The sequence below is a fragment of the Balaenoptera borealis genome, assembly GCF_965194805.1.
Source record: "Balaenoptera borealis genome assembly, chromosome: 11".
Lineage (NCBI taxonomy): Eukaryota > Metazoa > Chordata > Mammalia > Artiodactyla > Balaenopteridae > Balaenoptera > Balaenoptera borealis.
This window is the reverse complement of record NC_138868.1, coordinates 19,950,275-19,974,761: the sequence shown is the minus strand read 5'-3', so window position 1 is coordinate 19,974,761 and position 24,487 is coordinate 19,950,275. Positions and strand designations below refer to the sequence as shown.

The 24,487-nt window shown below is 34.9% G+C and overlaps 1 protein-coding gene across 10 annotated transcripts in view; it reads right to left on the bottom strand.

The window, feature by feature from the left end:
* The window catches only part of LRRC4C (leucine rich repeat containing 4C), a 1,238,963-nt gene that overhangs the window by 198,557 nt on the left and 1,015,919 nt on the right, over positions 1–24,487 (bottom strand). For all 10 annotated transcript variants that reach the window (XM_082343760.1, XM_082343757.1, XM_082343756.1 and 7 more), the window contains exon 6: positions 446–542. The gene's annotated coding sequence lies outside the window, so the exon portion shown is untranslated. The remainder of the gene's footprint in view (positions 1–445; positions 543–24,487) is intronic.

Below are 24,487 nucleotides of genomic sequence, written 5' to 3'. Positions count from 1 at the left end.
TGTACTTGCCTTACTCTCTCCTTTCCTTGGTCATTAGAGTTGCTTATGTGATTGGTGAACTGGGGAGCAAGACTTTGTCGGTTATAGTTTAACCCATTCTCTTCACTTTCAGCTTTAGGGCTGGGTATTTACAGGAAGAAGAATTCACACCTGCTATCCACACTGGAAATTTTATGGGGCAGCCTGCCATGTTGAGAGAGCCTGCAGTTGCCTAGCACTTCCTGGAACTGGATGGGTAAATCTATCTAGTGCTGGAGTTAAATGTTAGGAAGCTTACATGCTGAAATAACATTTTCAGATATTAACTGCATCATTTATAAAAAGGGGAATCTGGCTTTCCATTTTCTACTCTTTTGACTTATAGAACATCACTTTTGTTCTGAACTTTGTAAGCTAGAATGGAAGCCACAAGAAAACAGGTTAGTGTTACTTGGAACTTACTTACCTTATCAAAATTTCTCAACAGGTCTTGATCTTCCCAAGAAAATCCAAAGAGGTTAGAGAAGTGTTCTGGATTTCTGTAGATAACGTTTCTTTTATACCTGGAGGAAGACAACACAAATATCATATTTTTAAATCATACTATACAATTGAGAATAAATTTAGTGTTAGATATTCCAGCCTGTCACACTCCCCCAACAGAATTTAGTCATTCATTTTTCTAATACAGATAGACAGACAGACATAGATATAAACATTGGCATAGATGTAAAGATAGAGATACAGATATTTACTTTAGTTTACCCATTTCTAAATTTGCTAATCTTTCTTTCCTTTGTCAATGGTCAGTGCACTGTATTACTGAAGTGTGTCATGTGTCATACACACTTCATTGGAGAAGCTTGGGAGACTTCTTACTTTTACCTCATCCCTCTGTCATAAGTTGAAAACAATAGAGATAATTATCAGTTTATTCTAACCCTAATAGCCAAATGGACATTAAAAAAACTAGAAAACATACACTGTAATTAACAGATTTCTCAGTTTGATATAGCAATAAAGAAAATAAGTAAATACGGGCATTGGACTAAGAATCAGAACTAGATTCAATTCATAACCCTACCATAATTAGGTAGGCAATTTTGGACAAGTATCTAAACTTCTCCGAGTCTTAATCTCTCCACATACAAAATTAAGAGCTTTGTGCAGAATTTCCTCCAAGTCCCCTTCCATCTTTCAAATTCTGTGATAATTTTCCTTCTGAGGATGTGGTGTGATATAGGTAGAATTGTCAGGAGGAATTTATGGTAGCAAAATCCTCATGTTTAGATAAATCTTGAATTTTTGTAAATTTATTCTAGGTACTCAGTTACTGGCTTCTATCTCTGCTGGGCAATTAGTTACTTGTAGGTAAATGATACTAGATTGACTGTAATCAATTTCAGGTTTTTCTATTGAATAAATCAACTATGTATCTCATGGACTTCAGTAAAATTGGAATTTTAATTCACAGGATTCATAACCATTTGGGGCCAGTGGCTCAGCTGTCTATCTTCCTGCTATGCTAATGTTGAGAGGAAGACGTTGGAATTCTATAGAAACTGGAGAACTAGAGGCTATTTGTAAGATAGCTTACAGAATTTGACATTATATCATGACTTTTTCTCCCCGTCAGATATCTTCCAAGGGAAAAATATTTCTGGTTGAAGTATTCATATCTAATTGTTATTTCATATATCATTGACCTGCAAAAACAATAATAATTCCTAAAATTGAGAATTGAGTGATAACTACAATTACTGTTTACAAAGATAATTTTAAAACTAACCCATGAACATTTTTTGTTGTTGTTTGTAAGTAATGGAGATTAATTTAAGCCTGTATTACATATCCGGTGCTGGAATAAACTCTCTACATAATTTTACAGATTAAGCCTTATAACTACCCTATTAAAATTTTGAATTATGATTCTCATTTTACAGGTGAAGAAACTGAGGCATGAGTCAACTCCCCAAAGAGAGATAATAAGTGGTGAAGTTAGCAGGTTTGTGTGATCCCAGAGCCTATAGTCCTTACTACGCTATATACCCTGGCCCTACAGAGCTTGTTGGCTACACCTAGGCCAGTAAATATTCAATTTCTATAGGTTCTCTCAGTCCTTTATTATCTGAGCCTCTGAATGCATTGGTTGATATTTTTCTTTTGATATATGAAGGTCTTGTCTGATTTCTCTCCAGGACTATGGTTTTTGTATTTCATTTCTGTGTTCAGGGGAACAAAATGCTGCTTTTTCCATCTTCTAGCCTGAGTTTTCTGCCTGGTATTTAGCATGTTTCAAAGAAATGTGTGCATATCAGGATGCTTACTTTGTATGCATGTGAGTACAGAGAAGTGAGCTAGATGGGGTTGCCTGCAGGTGCAGAGGCATCGGATGTGAAGAAGCACTGTAGTGGGTGGTTGTGAAGATAAGAACCAAGCAGAGAGTTTGTTGATCAGAACAAAGTGAATCATATCATTACACAGACTCACAGAATGTGGGGCTGGAAGAGGCCTCACTAATCAATTAGTTCAAATTTCATAGTGTATAGGTGAAGGAAATAAGATACAAGGTGTTCAGGAACTAAGAACCAGGTTTCTGGATTTCATCCATCCACCCAACGTCTCAATAGTAACACTAAATCCTTAATTACATGTTTATATGCATCTCTTCAAAAAGAAATTTGCTACTCTAGGTCTGCATGTATCAATCACACTGTGTGATGTAAGACCCAGAGAGCATAATGCTTACGAAAAAGACCTTGAGGTCAGACCAACCTGAGTCCTAGGGCCAGCAACATCCCTTTCTGCTTGTGGAACTTTAGGAAAGTGACTTAATCTCTTTATGGGACAGTTTCCTTATCTGTAAAATAGGGTAATGAGAGAAGACTCCTCTCTGTGCTGTTTTGTGGATTAAGTGAGAAATTGTTTTAAAAGACTTTGCATTAGGATCTGGCACAGAGTAAGGAAGCATATACAAAAATTACCAGATATCATCTCCATCATCATTATCATCAGCAGCATTAGCATTATTCCTCTTATGTGATGTCTTAAGACATCCTTTGAAAAATGTGTTTTCCTGTTAAATAAGGAAATATAAATCCCAATAAAAGAGATTCTAGATGAAGAACTAACGAAACAGACTGAAATCACCAGCATGGTCCCAGAGACTTTAGGTTTCTCATCAGTGAAATGGAAAAGACACTGATCTCCATATATATTTGAAATTACATATGCAATACTCTGAAAGAATACATTCAGAATTTGATCTTTTGCTGAGGACTGTCCAAATCAGTGGCACTCAAAGCCAGAAGTTCTCATAGCTTCTCATAGCCAGGCCTCATAAGTAAAACAAATGATTTTACCCAACAAAACAAGAGAGAGAAAAAGAGAAAGCCTCATTTTTTTTTCTTAATCATAAGTTGGTGTGAAGAGATGTCCATTTGGATTCTGCTTCTAGAGAGCTCAGTTATGCGGTATTCGTAAAAAGTAGTTCCAAATCAATACAACATGTTTTAAATTTACATTAACATTTAAATTAATGAGAAGCTTAATGTGAATTATGGCGCTTTAGCTGTTTAGGACTATGTTCCTTCTTGCCAACTTGGAACAGGGTCTATTGACTCACCTTCTCAGTCTCATAAACAGCCTCCAGACTTTATGTGTTTTCAGTGCCAGAGGACTTTCAGGCTGGTGAAAGCTGCCATATTGACATCACCAGGGATTGAAGTTGGCCCTCTCCAACTAAAGATGTAAAATGCTTCCAGCAACTACACACACTTTCCCTTAAGGTCAGATTGCCATACACCGTTGTCAACCCTGGGAATTCTCTAAGATCAGAGCTTACTCCACATCCTCTGGTCACCATTCATTTATCTAACAAATTTTTCTAGAGCACCAACTATGGACATAGAGCTGTGCTAAAACAACACAGATTCTACTTCAAGGAATTCATCATCTATTGAATGATACAGCACATATATACATATATAAACAATTCTAGAATAATATGACATCTTCTATGATAAAAGAAGATACATACTGGGTGCAATTAGAGGCACTTGAATTAGATTGGAGGAGAATTAAGCCTTCTGAAGAAATAAGGCTTGAAAGACAAGGAAGAATTAGACAATCAAAGAAGAGCAGAAACTCTCACCACTGAAGAGTGGACAGCTCTGAGTGACTTTGCTTCAATGAACAATAAGTTCTGAATGATTAGAGTGAGAGGTGGGGAAAATGTGTTTGTGTGTGTTTGTGTATGTGTATATACACATACACACAAAGTGTGGGCGTAAGAAATTAACATGCATTGTTAGGCAGGGACAAGTTCATGAGAGATCTCACATGCCACACTTAGAAGTTTGGACACAATCCTTAAAATGATACAAATGCCGATGGTCTGTTGTATTTTTGTCTATTTTAATAAACTTATAGAGAAGTTTCAAGTTCACAGCAAAATTGAACAAAAAGTACAGAGTTCCCATATATCTCCTATCCCCACACATGCAAAACCTCCCACACTATGGACATCCCACACCACAGTGATACATTTTTTACAATTAATGACCCTACATTGACTCACCATTATCACCCAAAATTTATGGTTTGCATGAGTTCAGTCTTGTTATTGTATATTTTATGGGTTTGGACAAAAGTATAATGACATGTATCCACCATTATAGTACCATACAGAGTAGTTTAACTGCCCTAAAAATCTTCTGTGCTTCACGTATTCATCTCTCCCCTCTCTCCCCACAACCCAGGGCAACGAATGATTTTTTTAATTGTCTCCATAGTTTTGACTTTTCCAGAATGTCACATAGTTAGAATTGTATAGTATGTAGCCTTTTCAGATTGGCTTCTTTCACTTAATAATATGCACTAAGATTCCTCCATGTTGTTTTTTGATGGCTTGATAGCTCATTTCTTTTTAGTACTGAATAATATTCCATTGTCTGGATATACAACAGTTTATTTATCCATTTACCTACTGAAGGACATATTGCTTGCTTCCAAGTTTTGGCAATTATGAATAAATCTGCTATAAACATCTGTGTGCAGGTGTTTGTGTGGACATAAGTTTTCAACTCTTTTGGGTAAATACCAAGAAGCACAATTGCTGGATAGTATAATAAGAGTATAGTTAGTTTTGTAAGAAATCATCAAACTGTCTTCCAAGGTGGCTGTACCATTTTGCATTCCCACCAGCAGTGAATGAGAGTTCCTGTTGCTCCACATCTTCACCAGCATTTGGTATTGTCAATGTTTTCAATTTTGGCCATTCTGATAGGTGTGTAGTGGCATGTTGTCATTGTTTTAATTTACATTGCCCTAATGACATAGGATAAGGAGCATCATTTCACATGTGTATTTGTTATCTGTATATCTTCTTTGGTGAGGTGTCTGTTCAGGTCTTTGTCCTGTTTTTTTAATGGGGTTGTTTTCTTATTGTTGAGTTTTACAAGTTCTTTGTGTATTTCGGATGACAGTCGATTATCAGATGTATCTTTTGCAAACATTTTCTCCCATTCCTCTCATTCTCTTGACAGTGTCTTTCACAGAGCAGAAAATTTTAATTTGAATAAAGTTCAACTTATCAATTATTTCTTTCATGGATCATACCTTTGGTGGCTTGACAAAAAAGTCATTGCTGTATCCAATGTCATCTGGGATTTCTTGTATGTTATCTTCTAGGAGTTTTATAATTTTCCATTTTACATTTGTGAAGGGTTTAAGGGTGTAAGGTCTGTGTCTAGATTCTTTTTTTTTTTTTTTTTTTTTGTATGTGGATGTCTAGTTGTTCCAACACCATTCCAGAGATAGCTACCAAAACTTTTTTTGTTTTCAAGCTCTTGGTCAACACCACATGGTCAGCTAATAATCATAATTATTAGAAACTAGTAAACTGGTATTGTATTTATTGGCAAATAAATGTCTTGATACTTGGCATTAAAATAATGGAAATGGGCCTCTACTGGTGAAATTAAAGGTATTCATGATATGTGGGTTGACTTACATATTTTGGGGACACGCCTCATTTTTATATTAACACAGTTTAAGAATCAAGTGAGGCATGAAGCTTATATCCTTATGTTATGAAAGATACCTGAGGCTTGATGCATAAATTTTTCTCTGCCCAGCCATGAGTTAGAAGAATATTTCATTGGCTGATCCAACTAAACAATATACAAATTCTGCCTTTGGAATGCTGTCTGCTGAAAGGTGGCATTCAGAGCATCTAAAAGAACAAAAGACAGAACTTTGTTGCATTTTCAGAACTATTTTTTGATTACTCACCAATGCAAGCATGTATGTCCAAAAAACATATGTGTTCTTGGCAAAATCAGGTCAGCAACTTTGCTTTGCTATGACCTAGTAATGAGAGTATAGCTAATTCTTATTCAGCTCAGGCTTCTTTGCCTGTTACTATCTACCAGAAAGAGTCTAGTGCCTACATGTTGTGCAGGACCAAAGCATGTTAGATCAATTTGCAACACTTAACATGTCCAAGGAGCAAACAGGAAACTGCTGCATCCTGAGTGTGATAAGAAAGATACTGTTAGAAATAGACATTGGAAGTGAGAGTAGCATGACATATATACACTACCGAATGTAAATTAGTTAGCTAGTGGGAAGCAGCAGCATAGCACAGGAAGATCAGCTCAGTGCTTTACGATGACCTAGAGGGGTGGGATGAGGAGGATGGGAGGAATATTCAGGAGGGAGGGGATATGGGGACATATGTATGCATATGGCTGATTCACTTTGTTGTACAACAGAAACTAACACAGTATTGTGAAGCATTTATACTCTAATAAAGATCTATTTAAAAAAAAGAAAAAGAAATAGACATTGAAGAGGTAGACAAGAAGAAAAAATGCCAGGACTTTTAGCTCCTGATAATATTTTTGGATTGAATTCTCAGTGTAATAGGAATCATGTAAGATATAAGAAGAGAGTGCCTCTGATCTGCTTTATATTTTTTAAACATGATATTAACCAATGTGTAGAAAATAGATTGCAATGGTAATATTGGGTTCAGGGAGGAAAGTTGAGGAATACTTCAGAAGTCCAGACAAGAGTAATAAAGGCTCAGACACAGTGATAGAAATGGATGTGAGAAATGTGGATGGACTTTGAGACATTTTTTGGGAAAAAATCTCAGTGGGATTTGCTTGTTGATTGGAAGTGAAAAATAGGACAAGGAAAGACTCCTAGGTTTGGGGCAGCTGGTGGGAAATCTTCAGTGCTGAATGTGGCTACCGGAGAAGGTATGTGCTGGAGGGTTGAGGTTCATGCTTACTGCTAAGGGGTGTCTCTAGCAATGGCAGAGGAAGACATATCATAAGCCTTCTGTTGACTTCCCCATGGATCCATGCAGAAAGTCACTGATTCCCACCACAGGGCTTTCAACACAGACTACCTGTGGAGGGAACTTGCCAGTGGGGTCATGTGAGATGTCTTGTTCACACTGGAAGCCCTCTTTTTTCAAGTCTAAATAGAAAGAACCAAATGGGAAGTGTCAGTGTTTCAGATTTATTTCAAATTCATTGAGCCTTAGTGTTTCGTTGTAGAAAATGAATGACCAAGAAGAAGGTGTCTATCTTTATCTACCATCATTAAGAAGATAATATTCATCAAAAGCTATAGAGCTTCAACATTATTCTTGGCTCTTAGTTCAGTGCATGAATATGTTTTCATAGTCATTGATTTAGTCAGTTAGTCATTCCATCTGTCAGTCTATTGGTCAGAGGTTTGCTTAATAAACATTTCCCATAAATTAGCCATGCACTGGCTAAGTACTGGAGATGAGTCTTATATAACTCTTCTTTGGTCTCTATATCTCCTAGATATTTAGCCTGTTAAGCACCAACAAAAGATCTCAAATTTATCTATATATTTATTTTTAAATTTTTTTTAAAAAAATTTTATTGGAGTATAGTTGATTTAGATTTTTTAAAAAAATTTTTATTGGAGTACAGTTGATTTACAATGTTGTATTAGTTTTAGGTATACAGCAAAGTGAATCTGTTATACATGTACATATATCCACTCTTTCTTAGATTCTTTTCCCATATAGGCCATTACAGAGTATTGAGTAGAGTTCCCTGTGCTATACAGTAGGTCATTATTAGTTATCTGTTTTATACATAGTAGTGTGTATATGTCAACCTCAATCTCCAAATTTATCCCCCCTTAACCCTTGGTAACCATACGTTTGTTTTCTACATTTGTAACTTTATTTCTGTTTTGTAGATAAGTTCATTTGTACCCCCATTTTTTTTTTTAGATTCCACATATAAGTGATATCATATGATATTTGTCTTTCTCATTACTCAGCCAAAAAAAATAAAAAGAACGAAATAATGCCATTTGCAGCAACATGGATGGACCTAGAGATTGCCAAACTGACTGTAGTAAGTCAGACAGAGAAAGTCAAATGCAATTTAGAAAATTGACTTCACTGCACTCTATATTGACTCTGGTACTATTGTAAAAATTAAGGATCAAACAAACAATAAAATTGATTGCTTTTATATTTGATTTATGAAATCTCTACATCCTTTAGAAAATCAGATTTTATTTTTATTTTAGACTTCCAATTTCTAATTGTGGATGTATTTGAGATTCTTTTTTTTAAGGAATGGGATCAATATATACATATATATAATTTCATGATCTTTACAAATGTTAATAGGTATGTAATGTAGATACTAACTAGATTTATACACTAGCCTACTCAAACTGAAATATTTTCATGTATATTTTAAAATAATTTTGTTTGCATAGGGAGATCTAAAATGAAAACATTTACACCCAAACTTGATATTATACTGTGCTTTTCCATGGCCTGTATAGCTTTGAATAGAGAGCTTTCAACATTTTGTGTCACAGTATTTCATCTAAAGTGAAGTTAATACTATGAAGCCACTTTAAACTATTCTTATTTAACATGAGAATCAGGAGGCTGGTGTCCAGGAAGTTTTCTAGGCTCTTTGGTTTTTATTCTCAAAATAACAGAGCATATCATTACTATTATCTGTAGTTAGGTTAAGAAAGCAAGAGGTGAATTGCCAAAGGAATACATTCACATCATTATCAGTTCAGTGATACAAGAAGTCAACGTGTTGTAATTTTTTTTCATAGTTTTCTTTAGTTATTGGAGACAACTAAAGTGGTTGACAAGTTACATGTATTTATGAAATCATGTAATCACATTTTCTCTTGTACTTCTCTAAGGCAGGCAATAAGAGTCAACTACTGAGATAACTCTTATTGGATCAACATTTAACAACTGAGGTACAGGACATTTCCTGAGGGTTTATGACCAGGTTGAAAAAAAATTGGTAACCTCAGGAATTCCCGGGTGGTATCACTTTTTAGTTTATTTTTGCCTCAGAGATTAATAATCATGATGATTATTTCTGCCATAATTTAAAAATAGGAGAGAACTTATATCTATTCAAATATGGACTATTTTATGGTTTCAGGGCTGTCAACTGAAGCCATGTCACATGAGCCATGCTCAAAGGCTATAAGGGTATGGAGTCTGAAGAAAGCAAATAGACTTGGAGGACACTGGCCAGGAATCTGGGTCCCTGCATTGTTCTGGGAAAATGCAATGAAAACTGTTTGGTGTGCCTCAAGGCATAGAATAAGAACTCAATGTGGTAATGACAGGAAATGCAATTTCAGCTCAGTGTAAAATTAAGTGTTTAAGCCATCAAAGCTATCCAAGGGTAGAACAGACTGCCTTTGAAGGTAGTGAGTTTATTGTCATTTGAGTATTCAAGTGTAGGCTGCACAGCCACTTGGTAATTACTTTCTTACTTAATATAGTGTCATTCTCTGAATCCAATGAGTTATGCCAGTTTGGTATTAACTTAATGAAGAAGAGGCAGTTGAATTATGAACATATATGAATTGCAGTTGCTTGTGTGGTAGAGTTTGAGATGGAATTAGTAGCATCGGCCTAAGTGCCATAACATATAAATGAACACGGGAGAAGCAGTTTTTCTGATGGAGCTTTCTCTACCTACGTGGCCTTTAAAAATCAAATACACTTGAGCAGTGTATTAATTTCCTAGGACTGCAATAACGAAGTACCATAAATGGAGTGGCTTTAAACAACAGAAATTTATTCTCTTACAGTTCTGGAAGCCAGAAGTTCAAAATCAGATGTGGGGGTGACATGACATCAGCAAAATGGCAATGAGATGTCCCTTGGACATATTCTCCCCTTAGCAACAATGATTTGGTATCCATTCACAGACAAAAGTGCCTTCATGGGAGCTCTGGGATTCAGGAGGAGATTGGGAAATCCTAGTGAAGTCCAAGACCAAAGAGAGCCAGTCAGGCTTGCAAGAAGGCAGCTGACTCACTGACCGTGGTCTTGGCTACAGAAACATAAATATCTCTGGACCCCTGAGAACTTGGCTATAGCCCCTTTTGGCTTTGGATCTGTCACCAACACCATATACCAAGAGACCTGGGAAAAGTCACATCCACCCATGCAGCAGGAAATAGACATATGGACATTGGTTCAAGCCATGGACCCTGAAGTGTCCTGTGAACCAGCTTCAGACCTTCTTGCCCACAGTCTGTGAGTCTCTGGAGGAGGGCCCACCAAATTCAGTCAGACTGTAGACTGAAAGTGCCCTGTAACTGGGCTCCAGCATGTCCCAGTCTGTGAGCATTCTTGCTGGCATAGGGACCCTGCAGGAAACACTCCTGTCTGCAACTACAGAGATCCTGAATGGGCCTTATACTAGGCATCAGCCCCTGCTGAGCTGCAGCCTCATGAACTGGAGAGTGGACACAGGAATCAGGCAAGAGAACCTCCTATCTGCACCCACAGAAATTCTGAAAGGTCCCTATATGCTGATCCAGCTTCCTCATGGCCACAGTCAGCCAGTCTGGCAGCAGGAGTCATTCCCATCTGTGCTCCTGGAGAGCCCTGGTCCTATACTCAGCTTCAACTCCTCCCGCCGTTGTCAGAGACCAGTCCAGTTTGCCTAGAGACCTGGCTCAAGACATTACAACTGCCACTACATAAATATAAAGGATTCTAAGAGGACACTATGAACAATTATAAGCCAAAAAATTGGATAACCTAGAATCAATGGATAAATTCCTAGAAACGTACAACCTACCAAGACTGAATCACAAAGAAATAGAAAATTTGAACAGATCAATAAGGATTAAGGACATTGACGCAGTCATCAAAAAACCTCTCAACAAAGAGAAGCCCAGGATGAAATGGCTCTACTGGTGAATTCCACCAAACATTTAAAGGAGAATTAATGCCAATCCTTCTCAGACATGTCTAAACAATTGAAGGGGAGGGAACACTTCCAAAATCATTTTGTATAGCCAGTATTACCCTGATATCAAAGCCAGATAAAGACACTGCAAGAAAATAAAACTACAGGCTAATATCCTTGATGAATATAGATATAAAAATTCTCAAAATAATTCTAGCAAACTGAATTCAATATGATCAGATGGAATTTATTTCTGAAATGCAAGGATGGTTCAACATACACAAATCAATTCACATGATACACCACATTAATATAATGAGGATAAAAATCATATAGCCCTCTCAATACATGCAGAAAAAAGTGTTTGATAAGATGCAATTCCCTTTCATGATAAAAGTTCTCAACAAATTGGGTATAGAAAAAACATACCTCAATATAATAAAGGTCATATATGGGAAACCCACAACTAGCATCATACTCAATGATGAAAAGCTTAAAGATTTTCTTCTAAGATCAGGAACAAGACAAGGGTGCCCACTATCACCACTCTTATTCAACATTGTATTAGAAGTCCTAGCCAGAGAAATTATGCAAGTAACAGAAACACAAGTCATCCAAATTGGAAAGAAAGAAGTAAAATTGTCTCTGCTTGCAGATGATGTGATTTATGTACAGAAAATGCTAAGAGTTCCACCAAAAAGCTGTTGGAACTAATAAATGAACTTAGTAAAGTTGCAGGATACAAAATCAGCATACAAAAATCAGTTTTGTTTCTATACACTAACAATAAAATATCTAAAAAAGAAATAAAACAATCCCATTTAGAAAGAAAACAGCATCGAAAACAATAAAATACTTAGGAATAAATTCAACCAAACAGTTGAAAGATCTAACTGAAAACTATAAGATATTGATGAAAGAAATTGAAGAAGACACAAATAAATGGAAAGATATCATGCATCCATTGATCAGAATTAGTACTGTTAAAATGTTTCTGCTAGATCTATACTAGTATACTAGACATATACCAGTATACTAGATGTATATAAACTTAAAGCTCTTTATAGATTCAATGTAATCCCTTATCAAAATTTTAATGTCATTTTTCACAGAAATGTTAAAACAAATTAAATTAGTATGGGACCACAAGGACCTCCAATTGCTTTCTCTTTCTTGAGAAAAACGTGGAGTTCCTGATTTCAAAATATACTTCAAAGCTATAGTAATAGAAACAGTATGGTACTGGCATAAAAAGAAATACATAGACTGATGGAAAAGAATAGAAAACCCAAAAATAAACTTAGGCAGATACAGTCAACTAATGTTTGACAAAGGAGCTGTGAATACTTGGGTCAAAGATAGTCTTATTAATAAATATTGTTAATGCTGAATATTTACACGTAAAAAATTGAAATTGGACTCCCATATTACACCAATCACAAATATAACTTGAAGTGGATTAAACACTTAAATGTAAGAACTCAAACCATAAAACTCCTAGAAGAACACATAGGGGAAAAGTTATTTAACATTGGTCTTGGCAACAATTTTTTGGATATGATACCAAAAGCAAAAGCAATAAAAAAAAAAAATTAACAAGTGGGACTACATCAAACTAAAAAAGTTTCTGCACAGCAAAAGAAACAATCAACAGAATGAAGAGGCATCCTACCGAATGGGAGAAAATATTTGCAAACCATATATCAGATAAAGGGTTAATATCTAAAATATATAAAGAACTCATATAACTCAGCAAAAAAACCCCCAAACAATCCAATTTAAAAAATGAACCAATGGGCTTCCCTGGTGGCGCAGTGGTTGAGAATCTGCCTGCTAATGCAGGGGACATGGGTTCGAGCCCTGGTCTGGGAAGATCCCACATGCCGCGGAGCGACTAGGCCTGTGAGCCACAACTACTGAGCCTGCGTGTCTGGAGCCTGTGTTCCGCAACAAGAGAGGCCACGATAGTGAGAGGTCCACGCACCGCGATGAAGAGTGGCCCCCACTTGCCACGACTAGAGGAAGCCCTCGTGCAGAAACGAAGACCCAACACAGCCATAAATAAATAAATAAATAAATAAATAAAGTTAAAAAAAAATGCGTTGATACAACCATGTCTCACTTTAAAAAAAAAAAAAAAATGGACCAAGGTATTAAATAGACATTTTTTCAAAGAAGACATACAAATGGCCAAAATGTACATGAAAAGATATTAAGTATCTACTAGTCACTAGGGAAATACAAATTAAAACCACAATGAAATATTATTTCATACCTGTTAGAATGGTTATTTTAAAAAAGACAAGGGATAACAAGTGCTGGTGAGGATGTGGAGTAAAGGGAACACTTGTGCACTGTTTGTGGAACGTAAATTAGTGCAGCCAGTATGGAAAACTGTGGAGGTTCTTCAAAAACTTAAAAATAGAACTACCATATGATTTAGCAATCCCATTTCTGGGTATATATCTGAAGAAAATGAAATCAAGATCTCAAAGAGATATCTGCAACACCCTGTTTGTTATATTCATTGTAGCATTATTTGCAATAGCCAAGATGTGGAAACAACTTGTGTCCACCAATGGATGAATGAATAAAGAAAATGTTGTGTATACATACACAATGGAATAGTATTCAGCAATGAGAAAGAAGGAAATCCTACCATTTGCAACAACATGGCTGGATCCTGAGGACTTTATACTAAATGACATGTCAGGCAGAGAAAGACAGATACTGTATGATCTGACTTATAAGGGGAATCTAAAAAAATCTCCAAACTCATAGAAACAGGGAGTAGATTGGTGGTTGCCAGGGGCAGGGTGGTGGGGAAAATGGGGAGATATTGGTCAAAGGGTACAAACTTCTAGTTGTAAGATGAATAAGTCTTGAGGATCTAATGTACAGCATGTTGACTATAGTTAACATGTTGTATTACATACCTGAAAGTTTCTAAGAGAGTAGATCTTAAATGTTCTCAGCACACACACAGAAAAATTGTAATCATATGAGGTGATAGATGTGTTAACCAACCTTATTTTGGTAATCATTTTGCAATATATACATCTATTAAATCATTACTTTGTACAAAAACTTACACAATGTTGTAAGTCAATTATATCTCAATAATGTTAGAAAAACCAAAATTGAATTTTAGATTAACAATGAATAATTGTTTAGTATAAGTATGTGTCAAATATATGAACTGTCGGTCTGAAAATCAAATTTAACTGGGGGAAAAAATGATGTGGGCAGGCCCTGCTGCCTTTCAAATTCTACTTGAGAATCTTTCCTGTCTCTTTTAGCTTTTGGTGATTCTAGCTGTTCCTTGGTTGGTAGCAGCATAACTCAAATTTCTGCCTCCATCTTTACATGGTCTTCTTCCTTCTACTGCGTGTCTCTTCCTTATTTCCAAATTTCCTTCTCTTTATAAAGTCATTGGATTTAGGGCCCGCCCTAACTCAGTGTGACTTCATCTTGACGTGATTACATCTGCAAAGTTACTATTTCCAAATAAGGTCACATTCATAGCTATCAGGGGTTAAGAACTCAACATATGTTTTGGGAAAATACAATTCAGCCCACAACAAGCAGTTTTACATCTTTTCATCATCAGCACTTACATGTGAATTAAGGTATCTGACTTTTCCTTTTAATGTTCTCCCTTTCTTGGGTTTCAATTTCCAAAATCCTATCACTTTTACTTTACAGTCTAACAAAACTGAAGCACGCGTGTCCTTAAATACATCATTTTCTCTCATATGATTGTTCATGAACTAGAGTGTCCTGCTCTGTCCACCTGACAACTCTCTAGTTGTTCTTCAAATTTTAGCACCATCATAACTTTTTTCTATCTACCAGGAAAAACTGAGTGTCCTTCTCCCTTTGTTTTCATCATACCATATACAGATATTTCCATTAAGCCAATTATCAGACCATATCACTAACATTTCCTTATTTATATATATATATATATATATATATATATATATATATATATAATTACAATGTATATTTAATTATAAAATAACCAAGGAAAAAATTGCTTATCTGATGTAATTACTGCAGGCTTCGTGCTCAAGATGGAAAAACCAAACAATATTTGGGCTCACTCTGTTTTAGTATGTACAGAGAGAATGCCACAGGGGATCCTGTTTCATTTTCTATTGAGGGACACCTATCATGCTTTTAAAAGTTTTTTCATTAAGACTCTTACATGATTTCTAAATATTAAGTTTATACCTACTGGGAACATTTACTTATTACCCAAGACACCGTGCAACATTTCAGTGAAAATTTTAATAATGGTTTCAGAAGATACTGTCAAGAAAAGCATGCCATTGGGTACCATTATCCATAAGGACAGTAGGATAGAGTTTAGGAAAGCATGTTGAGGACATAATAAAACATTTTAAGAGCAGTTTATATCAGTGCTTCACAGTAATACACCACAAAATATGGGTAGTGGGGGAAGGTAATTACATTTCATTTTGCCCTCTGCATGCTATCTCACTGGTGGTATTCACTCATAATTGGTTACTTGAAAGAATCCAGCAATTACAAGCATATTAATTAATGAGCAAAGCATTAAGCAGAATAATGAATTCACCAGACACATACATATACACATATGTTACATACATATGTGTGAACATACATAAATAAGCTAGCCAGCCAGTCAGCAGAGAGTGAGGTATGATAAGCATCAACATCGTCAGCCACTATGGAGAACATTATGGAATTTCCTTAAAAAACTAAAAATAGAGCTACCATATGATCCTGCAATCCCACTCCTGGGCATATATCTGGGGAAAACCATAATTTGAAAAATACATGCACCCCAATGTTCATTGAAGCACTATTTACAATAGCCAAGACATTGAAGCAACCTAAATGTCCATTGACAGATGAATGGATAAAGAAGATGTGGTATATTTATACAATGAAATATAACTCAGCCATAAAAGAGAATGAAATAATGCCATTTGCAGCAACATGGCTGGACCTAGAGATTATCATACTAAGTGAAGTAAGCCAGGCAGAAAAAGACAAATATCATATGATATCACTTATATGTGGAATCTAAAAAAAATGATGCAAATTAACTTATACACAAATCAGAAATAGACCCACAGACATAGAAAACAAATGTATGATTACCAAAGGGGACGGGGGATGGGATAAATGAAGAGTTTGGGATTAACATATATACACTACTATATATAAAATAGATAACACACATGGACCTACTATATAGCACAGGGAACTCTACTCAATATTTTGTAATAATTTATAAGGGAAAAGAATCTGAAAAATATATATGTGTGTATGTATAACTGAATCACTTTGCTATAAACCTGAAAGTAACAGAACATTGCCAATCAACTATACCACAATAAGAAAAAAACAAAACAAAACAAAACATAGTTGGGGGTATCTATCTCAAATTTTCACTTTATTTCTTTTTCTCATTCTCTATCTCTTCCACCCTCCTTTCATTTCTTCCTTTCCTTTTATTTTCTTTTTCCTTTTTATCATTTCATTATCTTCTGTGTAACAAATCACCATCTACAACTCAGGAAAATATAACATGAAAGCACTGTCTAAAACATTTAGTCTGAGCTCACTCTTCAATATTACGGCTCCTTTCCTAAATGGTAATTATATCTTGGGTATGACAACCCTTTGAAATTACTAGTGAAAGCACTTTTCCTCTCTCCCCCGCCATTTTGAAAGAATTAGATCTTTTTTCAGGTGCAAAACTTTCAAAAGGCTCAATATTAATGACATATTATTCAATAATCTCAAGTCATTCTACATTTCATATCCCAAACAAAATTATGATCCAACTATGAACCAATATGATCAAAATCATAAGTGAAATGAAGTAAGCACTAGAACTCAGCTTGTACACCTAACACTAATCTTATTCCTCAGAAGACTTGATAATATTGTTATGATGAAACTATTTGGGAAGTGATTTTTAAAATGAAAACGACTCTAGGGAAATAAATATCACCTAAACTTTCTCCAGAGGTCTATATAGAATATACATAAATCTCATCTATTCAGAGTTATCTTCATTACAAATAAAATTTTGGGGAGCCTGATAGAAAAAAGCTTGATACTATTTCTAGCCAGCTGATTATAAAGAGGAAAAGAGGCTCCTGATGTTACAGGTTTGCCAGAGAACTGAGGGGGCTGCAGAAAGCCAGAGATGGATGCTGTTTGCTGGAAGTTTATGTTCACACTTTTCATATTCCTGTTTCAAGAGGAGTAACCAGTTACAAAGGACCAGAGGGTGTTTTCGCACCTTTTCCTCCTCTTGATTAAGGTAGACTTCACAGCCCAAGTGTGACAGGCAGTGTTTCTGCAGACTGGAGTCCTCCCAGGAGCATATTATCTATCTCTGTAGGAGCTGGAGGCTTTAGATTGGTTCAGGGTTGATAGACACCACTTTGCCATCAGCAATTTCTTTGTATCCAGAAAAGAAAGTGGTGTCAGGTATGGTATATTTTCTTTGGATAGTTTACAGGAGTCATCCCATACAACAGAAAGCCATACGTTTCCACAATATAATGAAAATAGCCTGGGTTTTAGAATCAAAAACACCTCCAGTTCCACATCTGTTAGTTGGAAAAAGTGCTTAACATATGTGGGCCTGGTTTTTAATCTTTAAAATGGTAAAAACAAAACAAAACAAAACAACCTATTTCATGGGGCTCTCATGTGAATTAATGTGCTTTAAAAATTTTAATATTCTAGAATATAAATCCAGCAGAGTAGGTACCTTGATCATATTTTTCTCTCTCTTACCGCAAGGTCCTAGAGCAGCATCTTGAATAAAATAGGCCCTTAATATATCTTTTAGATTGTACTGCTTGAACATATTCAGCATACTGAACATTTTTTTTAACCCAGGTCCTAACATAAACAAGATCAACAGTGATACAATATGGTTTAAGGTGACCAGCTGGACAGTTGAAGAGAACTTATCAACTGTAATTCTATTCATTTGTTCTCCTCCATTTTTTGTGAACTTTCTCTAAAGAGCAATAGCAAAGGTTAAGTCCATGGTTTTGGATGATTATAAAATTTAAAGGTAATTTTAATACTTCAAGTAAAAAGAAAACCGGTATTTACTTGGAAATTTGGCATATGTGTTTCCAGGAGAGTAAAAATCTAATGACTTCATGGATGTATGACTTTTGCCACTTCTTCTTGCTGTGTTTTAAAATGAATAACTGAAAATTTTGTTTGGGAAACAATTTCATTCAAATTGCTTATATTTTCTATTGCTTTAGCATATTCTAATTTTTCTAAGTATTCTCCACTTCATCCTCCTTCCCATCCTGCCCAGGCATATGGTTATTTCTACTTCATATACTATTTTCCAACATACAAAACTAATAGGCAAAAGAAATTATGCATATGGCATTCTGATTTTTCTTTTGCTCCCATGGGCAGAAACATGAGAAGTTCACCATTGAGCCCAGTTTACAGTTCAAGTGTTGGTTAGTATTAAAACAGTGCTGGATAAGGATGTAATCACACACCTACTTTCACCCACCTACATTGTTTAAAAACTGCTCTCCTCTTAATACACTCTGATTAAGAAATGTGTGTATGGTGGGTGGGCTAATTTGGGATGGGGGTAGGGAGAGATAATTGAAAAATTAAATTTTTAAATTATTTTTCTCCATTATAATATACTATGTACATAAATATTAAATATGTACATAAATATATATATTAAATATAATAAATATTAAATAAATCTATTAAATATAAATAGTGTACAACATGTACAACATGTTGTTCATGTGTACAACAGATTTGTGAATGTTGAACCATCCTTGCAGCCCTGGAGTAAATTCCACTTGACAGGGTGTATGATCCTTTAAATGGGTTGCTGAATTCAGCTTGCTAATATTTTGTTGAGGATTTTTGCATTTATGTTCATCAGGGGTATTGGCCTGTAATTTTCTTTTTGATGGTGTCTTTGGTTTTGATAACAGGGTAACACTGGCCCTGTAAAATGAGTTTGGAACAATTCCTCTTCGATTGTTAGGAAGAGTTTGAGAAGGATAGAAATTAAATCTTTGAATGTTTGCTAGAATTCACCAGTGAAGACATCTGGTCCTAGACTTGTGCTTGTTGGAAGTTTTTGATTACTGCTTTAATCTCCTTGCTAGTTAATTGGTGTATGCAGACTTTCTATTTCTTCATGATTCAGTCTTAGAAGATTGTATGTTTCTAGGAATTTATCCATTTCTTCTAAGTTTTTCAATTTCTCAGCATATAATTGTTCTTAGTAGTTTCTTAGGATCCTTTGTATTTCTGTGGTATCAGTGGTAACTTCTCTTTTATTACTGATTTTATTTATTTGAGCCCTCTCTCTTTCTTTTTGATGAGTATAACTAAAGATCTGTCGATTTTGTTTATCTTTTCAATGAACCATCTCTTAGTTCCTTGATCTTTCTTATTGTCTTTTTATTCTCGTTTTCATTTATTTCTCCTTTGATCTTTACTATTTCCTTCCTTATACTAATTTGGGCTTCATTTTCTCTTCTTTGTCTAGTTCCTTTAGGTGTAAACTTAGATTGTTTATTTGAGATTTTTCTTGTTTCTTGAGGTAGGCCTGTATTGCTATGAGCGTATCTCTTAGAACTATTTTTATTGTTTCTCATAAATTTTGGTATGTTTCTGTTTTTATTTGTCTTTAAGTATTTTAAAATTTCTCCTTTGATTTTTTTTAATGACTCTTTGATTATACAGTAGCATGTTGTTTAATCTCCACATTTTTGTGATTTTTCCAGTTTTCTTTCTTGTAATTGATTTTTAGTTTCATATCATTGTTTGGAAAATATGTTTGATATAATTTAAATCTTCTTGAATTTATTGAGACTTGTTTTGTGGTCTAACATGTGATCTATCCTGGAGAATGTTTCATGTGCACTTGAGAACAATGTTTTCTGCTGTTTTTTGCATGGAATATTCTGTATATATCTTTTAAGTGCATATGATATAATATATAGTTTAAGGCACCTACTTGCTCATTGATTTTCTGTCTGGATGATATACCCATTGATGTAAATGGGGTATTAAAGTCCCCTAATATTATTGTATTGCTGTCAATTATTCCCTTTAGTTCTGTTAATTATTGCTTTGTATATTAGGTGCTCCTATATTAGGTGCATATATGTTTACAAATGTTATATCCTCTTCTTGGATTAAACCCTTTATCATCACATAATACCCTTCTTTGTCTTTTATTAGTCTTTATTTTAAAGTGTATTTTTCTGACACCAGCTTTCCTTTTGTTTCCAATTGCATGAAATATATTTCTCCATTCTTTAACTTTCAGTCTGTGTGTATCCTTATTTCTTCAGTGAGTCTCTTGTAGGTAGCATATAAATGAGTCTTTTCTTTTTTTAGTTCATTCAGCCACTCAGTCCTTTGATTGGAGGATTTAGTCCCTTTACATTTAAAGTAATTATTGATAGGTAAGTATTTATTGCCATTTAAAATATTTTTTTCTGTTTTTTTAGTTTTTTTCTGTTCCTTTCTGAGAGAAGCCATAATAACTTTTATTGACTGTTTACTTTGTGCAAGCACTCTGATAAGTGCACTGCAACACTCTCTCATTTAATTCTCCCAGTGTCACAGTATAAGAATTCTAACTTTATTTTACAAAAAAGTAAATTGTAAATCAGAGAAGTTAACCTAATTGTTTAGTACCATGATGCTAAAGCATAGCAGAGGTGAGGTTAAGTCTCAGGTCTGTTTATTCTGGCTCCCCTTCACTAAGGAGAAATGAGAGTTGTTTTTCATAAATACAAAGAAAAGAAAAAAATTAAATTGCAAAAGCCTAAAATTAAGCCTGTATGATGACTTATCTATGGTGAGAGAAGATTTAAAGATGAAGATTCTACCAGCAGAGATAAATTCAAAATTTTGTGTATTCTTGTTAGGTATGTAACATTCTGGTGGTGAATGCAGCACAAAACAAATTAACAAAACCTTGAACTTGCCATGGCTCCATGGCAAGTTGTCTGTTCGTGTCATGGAATCAAAGGTTGTAGGGGGGAAAATCAACTGTTGAAAACCTTAAAACCAGGTGATACCTGATATTTCTTATTTCTTTCTTCAATTAAAATATATGAACTTAAAAAACTTTTAAATTTATACTAATTTGGTTGCCTTATCTTCTTACAGAATTCAAAAGACAGAAGCAAAGACAGGCATCACAGTTGATACATCACTTTTCATATCTCATCTTTTCTTTGCCTGAGTGGCAAGGTTAGGTTCAATTGTAAAAAGAAATATAAATTGATGTTCCTGTGCTTGGAAAATATTAGGATGCCATTGAATATCTGAACCTTAATATGGAGTCTTTTCTGAGGTTTTCTTCATAGATAATAGCTCAGTATTAAGCTTTGGATTCTGATGATACAGAATATGTTACTGGTATTTTTCAAAGCAAGATGATTAAATCGTTCTAAAGAAAATACAGCAAAACTTGTCTGTATCTAAGCTCTATATTTGGAAAATCCAAATATAACCATACCCAAAATTAACCATACTCAGCTTTATCCATAGTATATTAATGCATACATTTGGAGCAAATTTAATTTTTGAAAATTCAATTTAAGCACTTGAAAAAGTAAAGGCTCGTACTTTATAAATCAGTGAAGGAAATACTTACAATTCAACAAAAAAATGGGTGAATAAAATGGAGAACCATTTGATAGAAAAATAAAGACAAAGTTTCCAAAAACTATGAAAAACTGTGTAGCATCACTATTTCAAAGAAGTAAATAACAATGAAATACTGGCTTCATCTATCAGTTTTGTAATTTTCTTTTAAATGTGATCATTAAAGCCTCAGTTAAAAGCACCTCTTCTGAGAGACTAGTTGTATTTAAAGTGGCTCTCTTTCCAAGTTACTTTGTTACCTTATCTATATACTAACTATTGCTTATCATACTATGTAATTTCCCTTTTACACTTATCTACCTATCTATCGATCTATCTATCACCTATCTATCTATCTATCTCTATCCATTCATCCATCATCTGCCCATACATCTACCTTTTTATCTATCCACATCTCCATTTATCCCTCTATTTTTTTTTTACTACCTATCTTTTGCCAAGTAGAACGTGGGCTCCATAAGTTCAGCAATAATGTTTCTCTTACTTACCACCTCATCCCTTGCCTAGGATAGTGTCTGAAACTTAAGTGGTGCTCATAAAGTGGTCCTTGAAGGAATGAGTACATGCTACAGAGTAAAGAATGTATAGATAAACTGGCTCACTACTGTTAGAAATGTATTAATAAAACCTAGCTTATATATACTTTGACACAGTTGCACAAAAATGAACTTTTGTGTATAGAGGAATACATAATGCAGTAATATTTGTGATAGCAAAAATCTGGAGTTACCCTAAATTTGTCAGTAGGAGGGTAGTTAAACAAATTTCTTGGTATCCATATGATGAGGATACTATTAACCATTAAAACCATTTGGTTATTTATATTTATATGGGATGATACCTAAAGATCTCAAAGTTCTATTTTTCATTTTTTAAAGGCTAGATGCAGTACAGTTTTTGTATAATACTTTTTTGTTTAAAACTTTTATAAATGTGTGTAACATTTTATATATACACACATATAGATAGAGAAAAATATACATAATAGTTACATTTGGAAAGTGTGAAGCTGGGGAAGGGATGGAGAAGATACTCTTCATTTTAGGCTTTTTTAGTACTGTTTGAATGTATTAATATGTTTATGTGGTGTTTTTCTAATGATGATGCTGATGATAATAAAACAACTTCTGAAAAAACATAATATAGACCTACACCTGCTATTTAATAAGATATTGCAACATAAAATTTTAAGTTAAAAAAAGCAAGTTGGGACTTCCCTGGTGGTGCAGTGGTTGGGAATCCGCCTGCCAATGCAGGGGACACGGGTTTGATACCTGGTCCGGGAGGATCCCACATGCCGTGGAGCATCTAAGCCCATGAGCCACAACTACTGAGCCCGAGCGCCTAGAGCCCGAGTGCCTAGAGCCTGTGCTCCGCAACGGGAGAAGCCACCGCAGTGAGGGGCCCGCGCACTGCAACAAGGAGTAGCCTCCACTTGCTGCAACTAGAGAAAAGCCTGCACGCAGCAACGAAGACCCAACACAGCCAAAACTAATTAATTAATTATTTAAAAAAAAAACAAGTTGTAGAAAAAAATGAAGTTAAGTAAAAGGAATGCAAGAAATTAAAAGTAAGACAGAACTCACATGTGTAGGTCCTAAGTGTTTATTTACAGATATATGCTAAAATCTAAACAGTCCTGGAAGAATGTCCACCAAGAGTTAACCACAATATATTTTGGAAAATAAATTGTAAGTGAGTCTGATGGGGAGATTTTCATGTTTTCTTTATGTTATACATGCTAGAATTTTTTAATAATGAGGATGTATACATGCATTACTTTGTAACCAAAAAAAAAATAATAAAGGGAGGAATTAAAGCCTCAATTATGTATAAAAACCAGGTATTACCAGATCTTGAAAGTGTCCACCTCTTGATACATTGGAAATAAAAAGAAATTCCTTAATAAGGCAAGATAAACTTGAGATATAAACATTAAATGAGATGTTGGGTCAGAAATTCAAAGTTAGTACTTTTATGGCTTCAGACAGAAGTGTACAGTCTACTCACACCAGATTACTTTCCTAAATAACCTGGGCTCTTTTAACGCTCGGGATTTAGGCTTAGCTAGTCTACCTAGAATTCCTATATGACCCTTTATATTAGGCACTCTGATGTCTCTTCCTCTCTGTTAACCCCTGACAGTTCAGGGAAGAATTACTCATTCCACATTCTGGGTTGCTCCAGCATTTATTACACTTATGTATATATGACTTTTTAGCTTTATGGTCTCCGAGTACCTTGAAGTCAAGGACTTTGTGAGGAACCTCTTGAAATCTCCAGATCACTGCAAAGTCTTGTATATAAGTGTTCGATATTTATGTGGTGATGTTGTGTCTGATTCTTGACTTCAGAAACAAAGTGAAGACTGCCACATGAGTGTAGCATCCATGGTCTCTGCTCACAGTATTGACTTGCTATTTGTATATCACTTCCTACTTTATAGTTCTTACATGACTTTATCATTTTCATGTATCATCTCAAGCCAGAAAAATAGGTATTACCACTCTTCACATTTTACTGTTAAAGAAACA